Below are 9,736 nucleotides of genomic sequence, written 5' to 3' on the forward strand. Positions count from 1 at the left end.
GAGCATGGAGTGTGTTGTAAGGGCGTGTTTCTGCCTGTGCCTTGACCCTAACACTAACCCTAACCCTAGCGCTAACCCTAACCGTAGCCGTCACCCGAACCCTAACCCGAGCCCTAGCCCTAGCCCTAACCCTAACCCTAACCCTAACGGAGCAATTTGAAAGTGTGGCCGGCGTGAGGGGCGCCTGTGCGGGCGTGGAGAGTCAATGTGGAGTGCTTGTGAGCATGGAGTGTGTAGTAAGGGCGTGTTTCTGCCTGTGCCTTGACCCTAACCCTAACCCGAACCCTAACCCTAACCGCGGGTGCGGGGGGTTGAACAAACACCGGGGAAGCCATTAACCACCAGCGGGGAGTACATTAAGCAGTTGCCCTTAGTCTCAGGAGCAGCGGGGAACAGATTATCCAACAGCCGGGAAAACATTCACCAACCTCGGGGGAAAACATGAACGAAATATCGGGAAGACATGAACCAACGGCAGGCAAAACACTGGGGAAGCCAGGAACCAACAACGGGGAGTACACTAAGCAGCTGCCCTTAGTCTCAGGAGTAGCGGGGAAGAGATTAAGCAACAGCCGGGAAAAGATCAGCCAACCGCGGCGGAACTCATTAACCAGTTTCCAGGGAACTCATTAACCAGTTTCGTGGGAACTCATTAACCAGTTTCGGGAAAACGTCCAGCAAAGGCGGGGAAAACATGAACCAGCGGCGGGGAAGCCATTGTCCAACAGACGGGAGCACATTAAGCAGCTGCCCTTAGTATCAGGAGCAGCGGGGATCAGATTAAGCAACAGCCGGGAAAAGATCAACCAACCGCGGGGGAACTCATTAACCAGTTTCGTGGGAACTCATTAACCAGTTTCGGGAAAACATCCACCAAAGGCGGGGAAAACATGCACCAACGGCGGGGAAGCCATTGTCCAACAGGGGGGGAGCACATTAAGCAGCTGCCCTTAGTATCAGGAGCAGCGGGGATCAGATTAAGCAACAGCCGGGAAAAGATCAGCCAACCGCGGGGGAACTCATTAACCAGTTTCGTGGGAACTCATTAACCAGTTTCGGGGGAACTCATTAACCAGTTTCGGGAAAACATCAACCAGAGGCGGGCAAAACATGCACCAACGGCGGGGAAGCCATTGTCCAACAGGGGGGAGTACATTAAGCAGCTGCCCTTAGTATCAGGAGCAGCGGGGTACAAATGAACCAGCAGCGGGGAAAACAACTTCGTGGGAACTCATTAACCAGTTTCGTGGGAACTCATTAACCAGTTTCGGGAAAACTTCCACCAGAGGCGGGGAAAACATGAACCAACGGCGGGGAAGCCATTGTCCAACAGACGGGAGCACATTAAGCAGCTGCCCTTAGTATCAGGAGCAGCGGGGATCAGAGTAAGCAACAGCCGGGAAAAGATCAGCCAACCGCGGGGGAACTCATTAACCAGTTTCGTGGGAACTCATTAACCAGTTTCGGGGGAACTCATTAACCAGTTTCGGGAAAACCTCCACCAAAGGCGGAGAAAACATCAAAAAACGGCGGGGAAGCCATTGTCCAACAGGGGGGAGCACATTAAGCAGCTGCCCTTAGTATCAGCAGCAGCGGGGATCAGATTAAGCAACAGCCGGGAAAAGATCAACCAACCGCGGGGGAACTCATTAACCAGTTTCGTGGGAACTCATTAACCAGTTTCGTGGGAACTCATTAACCAGTTTCGGGAAAACCTCAACCAAAGGCGGGGAAAACATCAACCAACGGCGGGGAAGCCATTGTCCTACAGTGGGGAGCACATTAAGCAGCTGCCCTTAGTATCAGGAGCAGCGGGGTACAAATGAACCAGCAGCGGGGAAAACAGCTTCGTGGGAACTCATTAACCAGTTTCGGGGGAACTCATTAACCAGTTTCGGGAAAACTTCCACCAAAGGCGGGGAAAGCATGAACCAACGGCGGGGAAGGCATTGTCCAACCGGGGGGAGCACATTAAGCAGCTGCCCTTAGTATCAGGAGCAGCGGGGATCAGATTAAGCAACAGCCGGGAAAAGATCAGCCAACCGCGGGGGAACTCATTAACCAGTTTCGGGGGACCTCATTAACCAGTTTCGGGAAAACGTCCACCAAAGGCGGGGAAAACATCAACCAACGGCGGGGAAGCCTTTGTCCAACAGGGGGGAGCACATTAAGCAGCTGCCCTTAGTGTCAGGAGCAGCGGGGATCAGATTAAGCAACAGCCGGGAAAAGATCAGGAAACCGCGGGGGAACTCATTAACCAGTTTCGTGGGAACTCATTAACCAGTTTCGGGAAAACCTCCACCAAAGGCGGGGAAAGCATGAACCAACGGCCGGGAAGCCCTTGTCCAACAGTGGGGAGCACATTAAGTGGCTGCCCTTAGTATCAGGAGCAGCGGGGATCAGATTAAGCAACAGCCGGGAAAAGATCAGCCAACCGCGGGGGAACTCATTAACCAGTTTCGTGGGAACTCATTAACCAGTTTCGGGAAAACATCAACCAGAGGCGGGGAAAACATGCACCAACGGCGGGGAAGCCATTGTCCAACAGGGGGGAGTACATTAAGCAGCTGCCCTTAGTATCAGGAGCAGCGGGGTACAAATGAACCAGCAGCGGGGAAAACAACTTCGTGGGAACTCATTAACCAGTTTCGTGGGAACTCATTAACCAGTTTCGGGAAAACGTCCACCAAAGGCGGGGAAAGCATCAACCAACGGCGGCGAAGCCATTGTCCAACAGTGGGGAGCACATTAAGCAGCTGCCCTTAGTATCAGGAGCAGCGGGGATCAGATTAAGCAACAGCCGGGAAAAGATCAGCCAACCGCGGGGGAACTCATTAACCAGTTTCGTGGGAACTCATTAACCAGTTTCGTGGGAACTCATTAACCAGTTTCGGGAAAACTTCCACCAAAGGCGGGGAAAACATGAACCGACGGCGGGGAAGCCATTGTCCAACAGACGGGAGCACATTAAGCAGCTGCCCTTAGTATCAGGAGCAGCGGGGATCAGATTAAGCAACAGCCGGGAAAAGATCAGCCAACCGCGGGGGAACTCATTAACCAGTTTCGTGGGAACTCATTAACCAGTTTCGGGAAAACTTCCACCAAAGGCGGGGAAAACATGCACCAACGGCGGGGAAGCCATTGTCCAACAGGGGGGAGCACATTAAGCAGCTGCCCTTAGTATCAGGAGCAGCGGGGTACAAATGAACAAGCAGCGGGGAAAACAACTCCGTGGGAACTCATTAACCAGTTTCGTGGGAACTCATTAACCAGTTTCGGGAAACCTTCCACCAAAGGCGGGGAAAACATGCACCAACGGCGGGGAAGCCATTGTCCAACAGGGGGGAGTACATTAAGCAGCTGCCCTTAGTATCAGGAGCAGCGGGGTACAAATGAACCAGCAGCGGGGAAAACAACTCCGTGGGAACTCATTAACCAGTTTCGTGGGAACTCATTAACCAGTTTCGGGAAACCTTCCACCAAAGGCGGGGAAAACATGCACCAACGGCGGGGAAGCCATTGTCCAACAGGGGGGAGTACATTAAGCAGCTGCCCTTAGTATCAGGAGCAGCGGGGTACAAATGAACCAGCAGCGGGGAAAACAACTCCGTGGGAACTCATTAACCAGTTTCGTGGGAACTCATTAACCAGTTTCGGGAAACCTTCCACCAAAGGCGGGGAAAACATGCACCAACGGCGGGGAAGCCATTGTCCAACAGGGGGGAGCACATTAAGCAGCTGCCCTTAGTATCAGGAGCAGCGGGGATCAGATTTAGCAGCAGCCGGGAAAAGATCAGGAAACCGCGGGGGAACTCATTAACCAGTTTCGTGGGAACTCATTAACCAGTTTCGTGGGAACTCATTAACCAGTTTCGGGAAAACGTCCAGCAAAGGCGGGGAAAACATGAACCAGCGGCGGGGAAGGCATTGTCCAACAGGGGGAAGTACATTAAGCAGCTGCCCTTAGTATCAGGAGCAGCGGGGATCAGATTAAGCAACAGCCGGGAAAAGATCAACCAACCGCGGGGGAACTCATTAACCAGTTTCGTGGGAACTCATTAACCAGTTTCGGGAAAACGTCCACCAAAGGCGGGGAAAGCATCAACCAACGGCGGGGAAGCCATTGTCCAACAGTGGGGAGCACATTAAGCAGCTGCCCTTAGTATCAGGAGCAGCGGTGCACAAATGAACCAGCAGCGGGGAAAACAGCTTCGTGGGAACTCATTAACCAGTTTCGGGGGAACTCATTAACCAGTTTCGGGAAATCTTCCACCAGAGGCGGGGAAAGCATCAACCAACGGCGGGGAAGCCTTTGTCCAACAGGGGGGAGCACATTAAGCAGCTGCCCTTAGTCTCAGGAGCAGCGGGGAACAGATTAAGCAACAGCCGGGAAAAGATCAGCCAACCGCGGGGGAACTCATTAACCAGTTTCGTGGGAACTCATTAACCAGTTTCGTGGGAACTCATTAACCAGTTTCGGGAAAACGTCCACCAAAGGCGGGGAAAGCATCAGCCAACGGCGGGGAAGCCATTGTCCAACAGTGGGGAGCACATTAAGCAGCTGCCCTTAGTATCAGGAGCAGCGGGGATCAGATTAAGCAACAGCCGGGAAAAGATCAGCCAACCGCGGGGGAACTCATTAACCAGTTTCGTGGGAACTCATTAACCAGTTTCGGGAAATCCTACACCAAAGGCGGGGAAAACATCAACCAGCGGCGGGGAAGCCATTGTCCAACAGGGGGAAGTACACTAAGCAGCTGCCCTTAGTATCAGGAGCAGCGGGGTACAAATGAACCAGCAGCGGGGAAAACAACTTCGTGGGAACTCATTAACCAGTTTCGGGGGAACTCATTAACCAGTTTCGGGAAAACATCAACCAAAGGCGGGGAAAGCATCAACCAACGGCGGGGAAGCCACTGTCCAACAGTGGGGAGCACATTAAGCAGCTGCCCTAAGTATCAGGAGCAGCGGGGATCAGATTAAGCAACAGCCGGGAAAAGATCAACCAACCGCGGGGGAACTCATTAACCAGTTTCGTGGGAACTCATTAACCAGTTTCGGGGGAACTCATTAACCAGTTTCGGGAAACCTTCCACCAAAGGCGGGGAAAACATCAACCAGCGGCGGGGAAGCCATTGTCCAACAGGCGGGAGCACATTAAGCAGCTGCCCTTAGTATCAGGAGCGGCGGGGTACAAATGAACCAGCAGCGGGGAAAACAGCTTCGTGGGAACTCATTAACCAGTTTCGTGGGAACTCATTAACCAGTTTCGTGGGAACTCATTAACCAGTTTCGGGAAAACTTCCACCCAAAGGCGGGGAAAGCATCAACCAACGACGGGGAAGCCATTGTCCAACAGGGGGGAGCACATTAAGCAGCTGCCCTTAGTATCAGGAGCAGCGGGGAACAGATTAAGCAACAGCCGGGAAAAGATCAACCAACCGCGGGGGAACTCATTAACCAGTTTCCTGGGAACTCATTAACCAGTTTCGGGAAAACTTCCACCAAAGGCGGGGAAAGCATCAACCAGCGGCGGGGAAGCCATTGTCCTACAGTGGGGAGCACATTAAGCAGCTGCCCTTAGTATCAGGAGCCGCGGGGATCAGATTAAGCAACAGCCGGGAAAAGATCAGCCAACCGCGGGGGAACTCATTAACCAGTTTCGTGGGAACTCATTAACCAGTTTCAGGGGAACTCATTAACCAGTTTCGGGAAATCCTCCACCAAAGGCGGGGAAAGCATCGACCAACGGCCGGGAAGCCTTTGTCCAACAGTGGGGAGCACATTAAGCAGCTGCCCTTAGTCTCAGGAGCAGCGGGGTACAAATGAACCAGCAGCGGGGAAAACAACTTCGTGGGAACTCATTAACCAGTTTCGTGGGAACTCATTAACCAGTTTCGGGAAAACATCCACCAGGGGCGGGGAAAGCATCAACCAACGGCGGGGAAGCCATTGTCCAACAGGGGGCAGTACAATAAGCAGCTGCCCTAAGTATCAGGAGCAGCGGGGATCAGATTAAGCAACAGCCGGGAAAAGATCAACCAACCGCGGGGGAACTCATTAACCAGTTTCGTGGGAACTCATTAACCAGTTTCGGGGGAACTCATTAACCAGTTTCGGGAAACCTTCCACCAAAGGCGGGGAAAACATCAACCAGCGGCGGGGAAGCCATTGTCCAACAGGCGGGAGCACATTAAGCAGCTGCCCTTAGTATCAGGAGCAGCGGGGTACAAATGAACCAGCAGCGGGGAAAACAGCTTCGTGGGAACTCATTAACCAGTTTCGGGGGAACTCATTAACCAGTTTCGGGAAAACATCCACCAGAGGCGGGGAAAGCATCAACCAACGGCGGGGAAGCCTTCGTCCAACAGGGGGGAGCACGTTAAGCAGCTGCCCTCAGTATCAGGAGCAGCGGGGTGCAAATGAACCAGCAGCGGGGAAAACAACTTCGTGGGAACTCATTAACCAGTTTCGTGGGAACTCATTAACCAGTTTCGGGAAAACATCCACCAGAGGCGGGTAAAGCATCAACCAACGGCGGGGAAGCCATTGTCCAACAGGGGGCAGTACATTAAGCAGCTGCCCTTAGTATCAGGAGCTGCGGGGATCAGACTAAGCAACAGCCGGGAAAACATTAACCAACTTCGGGGGAACTCATTAACCAATTATTTGATGACCGGTAGGCGGCGCTCTATCGGCTTCGGCGACCGGCGGGTGGCGGTTCGGGGTCGTGGCGACCCGGGGCGAGGCGGCCCGGCCGTTGAAATCGCGAAAAAACGCGTTTTTAAAAAGAACCGTCGGTCCCCATCGGGATGGATTTGACCCCCTCATGCCGCCGTCGGGACCTCTTCGGCGGCATGACTACCGGAGGTGTTCCCGCCGAGGTGGCCACTTGCATTTTCTGGCACGGGGGGTTGGCGGGGTACCTGCAGAATAGCAGGAAGGCGATGGCAATGACATGTGGCAACTCATTAACCAGTTTTGACTTTGCTGCATTGAAGGCGGAAAATCGAAACAGGGCCCCGCTCGAGCCCCCAGGTCTGCCGGGACCGCACCGGGCCGCCGCCCCGACGGCCGTTCGGCCAGAATGGGCTAGTATTTCTCCGGATTTTTGGCCGTTTTTCCGACTTTTTCGGACGTCGGAAAAGCGGCGGCCTGGCCACCGGCCGCGGCCGGGGGTGCCTTCCCCTCGAGCGAGGGCCCGGAATTCACCCGTTTGCAGCCCCGGAGGAGCTCCGCCGGCGGCCGGAATGGTTGAGACCATCGGCCGCGCTGAACGGAGCTCGGGTAACTCATTAACCAAACTGGACTTGGCCCCTGGCGCAGGAGGGGGGGGTCCAGGTGAGGGCTGGCAGGCCGTGGCCACCCGGCAGCAGTGATGCACCCGCGATGGCGGTAGTCCTTCCGATTCGGAGGCTCCCTGGCCCCGCAGAGCAAAAATGGGAGCCGCACGGAGCTCTATGAAGTCAGATCCGGTCGGTGGTGGCGGGGCAGGGTGCACGGTTTCCCGCAGAGCTCGGCGGATCCGTCCCGCCGAGGTGGCCACTCGCATTTTCTGGCAGGGGAGTCCCGAGGCTGGTTAACCAGTTACCCCCGGAAGTGGGGATGGAGTTGAGATTGAACCGTTTTGCGGGGCCTCCGGGCCCCTTCCCCGGTAGGACTACCGGGGCACACCCCGCCGAGGTGGCCACTTGCATTTTCTGGCACGGGGGGTTGGCGGGGTACCTGCAGAATAGCAGGAAGGCGATGGCAATGACATGTGGCAACTCATTAACCAGTTTTGAGTTTGCTGCATTGAAGGCGGAAAATCGAAACAGGGCCCCGCTCGAGCCCCCAGGTCTGCCGGGACCGCACCGGGCCGCCGCCCCGACGGCCGTTCGGCCAGAATGGGCTAGTATTTCTCCGGATTTTTGGCCGTTTTTCCGACTTTTTCGGCCGTCGGAAAAGCGGCGGCCTGGGCACCGGCCGCGGCCGGGGGTGCCTTCCCCTCGAGCGAGGGCCCGGACCTCACCCGGTTGCAGCCCCGGGTGGGGCTCCGCCGGCGGCCGGAATGGTTGAGACCATCGGCCGCGCTGAACGGAGGTCTGGTAAATCATTAACCAAACTGGACTTAGTCTCTGGCAAGAGAGATGGTCCAGCCGACGGGCACGACCGAGGGCCCGGACCTCACCCGGCTGCAGCCCCGGGTGGGGCTCCGCCGGCGGCCGGAATGGTTGAGACCATCGGCCGCGCTGAACGGAGGTCTGGTAAATCATTAACCAAACTGGACTTAGTCTCTGGCAAGAGAGATGGTCCAGCCGACGGGCACGACCGAGGGCCCGGACCTCACCCGGTTGCAGCCCCGGGTGGGGCTCCGCCGGCGGCCGGAATGGTTGAGACCATCGGCCGCGCTGAACGGAGGTCTGGTAAATCATTAACCAAACTGGACTTAGTCTCTGGCAAGAGAGATGGTCCAGCCGACGGGCACGACCGAGGGCCCCGGACCTCACCCGGTTGCAGCCCCGGGTGGAGCTCCGCCGGCGGCCGGAATGGTTGAGACCATCGGCCGCGCTGAACGGAGCTCTGGTAAATCATTAACCAAACTGGACTTAGTCTCTGGCAAGAGAGATGGTCCAGCCGACGGGCACGACCGAGGGCCCGGACCTCACCCGGTTGCAGCCCCGGGTGGAGCTCCGCCGGCGGCCGGAATGGTTGAGACCATCGGCCGCGCTGAACGGAGCTCTGGTAAATCATTAACCAAACTGGACTTAGTCTCTGGCAAGAGAGATGGTCCAGCCGACGGGCACGACCGAGGGCCCGGACCTCACCCGGTTGCAGCCCCGGGTGGAGCTCCGCCGGCGGCCGGAATGGTTGAGACCATCGGCCGCGCTGAACGGAGCTCTGGTAAATCATTAACCAAACTGGACTTAGTCTCTGGCAAGAGAGATGGTCCAGCCGACGGGCACGGTGGCAGAGTTAGCCGAACTTGACTTAGCCTCTGGCCGCAGAGAGGGTCCATCAAACGGGGCACGGTGGGAGATTAAGCCGCACTAGGCTCAGGCTCTGGCCACGGGAGGGTGGCCCAGGTGTGAGCCGGCAGTAAATGGTGAACCAGTGAAAAGCCAGCACCCGAGGGTGCGGTTGTGCTGCCGACTTGGAGGCTCCCTGTGCCCGCAGAGCAAAAATGTGAGCACAGACGGAAGTCTATGAAGTCAGATCCGGTCGGCGGTCGCCAGGCTCGGTGCATGGTTTCCCGCAGAGGTTGGTGGATCCGTCCCGCCGAGGTGGGCACCTGCATTTTCTGGCACAAGTGTCCGGAGGCTGGTTAATGAGTTGCCGCCGGTAGCCCGCATGGAGTTGCGATTGACCCGTTTTGCGGGCCCCCCAGGCCTCATTCTCGGTAGGACTACCGGGCCGCACCCCGCCGAGGTGGACACGTGCATTTTCTGGCAGGGGGGGTTGGCGGGGTGCCCGGAGATTTTCGGGAACTCGTTTTTCAGAACATTTTTTGGCTAGCGGTGTCAGTTTGAAAGTACCCAGGAAAGTGCTACTTCACAAAAGGGGACTTTTTCCAAATATATAACCTCTTGAAGAGCACCTCAGTGTCGGAGGGGGCAGACACTTTACTTCATTTATGGCTAATTCCTCGGGTACGTTCTGGAAAACGGACAGAGTTGCCTGGCCGGTGGTGACTCTGTGGCAGATACATATATATATATATATTACGGCTTTTTCTATATATGTATCAAAGTGTGAT

Source organism: Mustelus asterias, unplaced genomic scaffold (genome assembly GCF_964213995.1).
Source record: "Mustelus asterias unplaced genomic scaffold, sMusAst1.hap1.1 HAP1_SCAFFOLD_1678, whole genome shotgun sequence".
Classification (NCBI taxonomy): domain Eukaryota; kingdom Metazoa; phylum Chordata; class Chondrichthyes; order Carcharhiniformes; family Triakidae; genus Mustelus; species Mustelus asterias.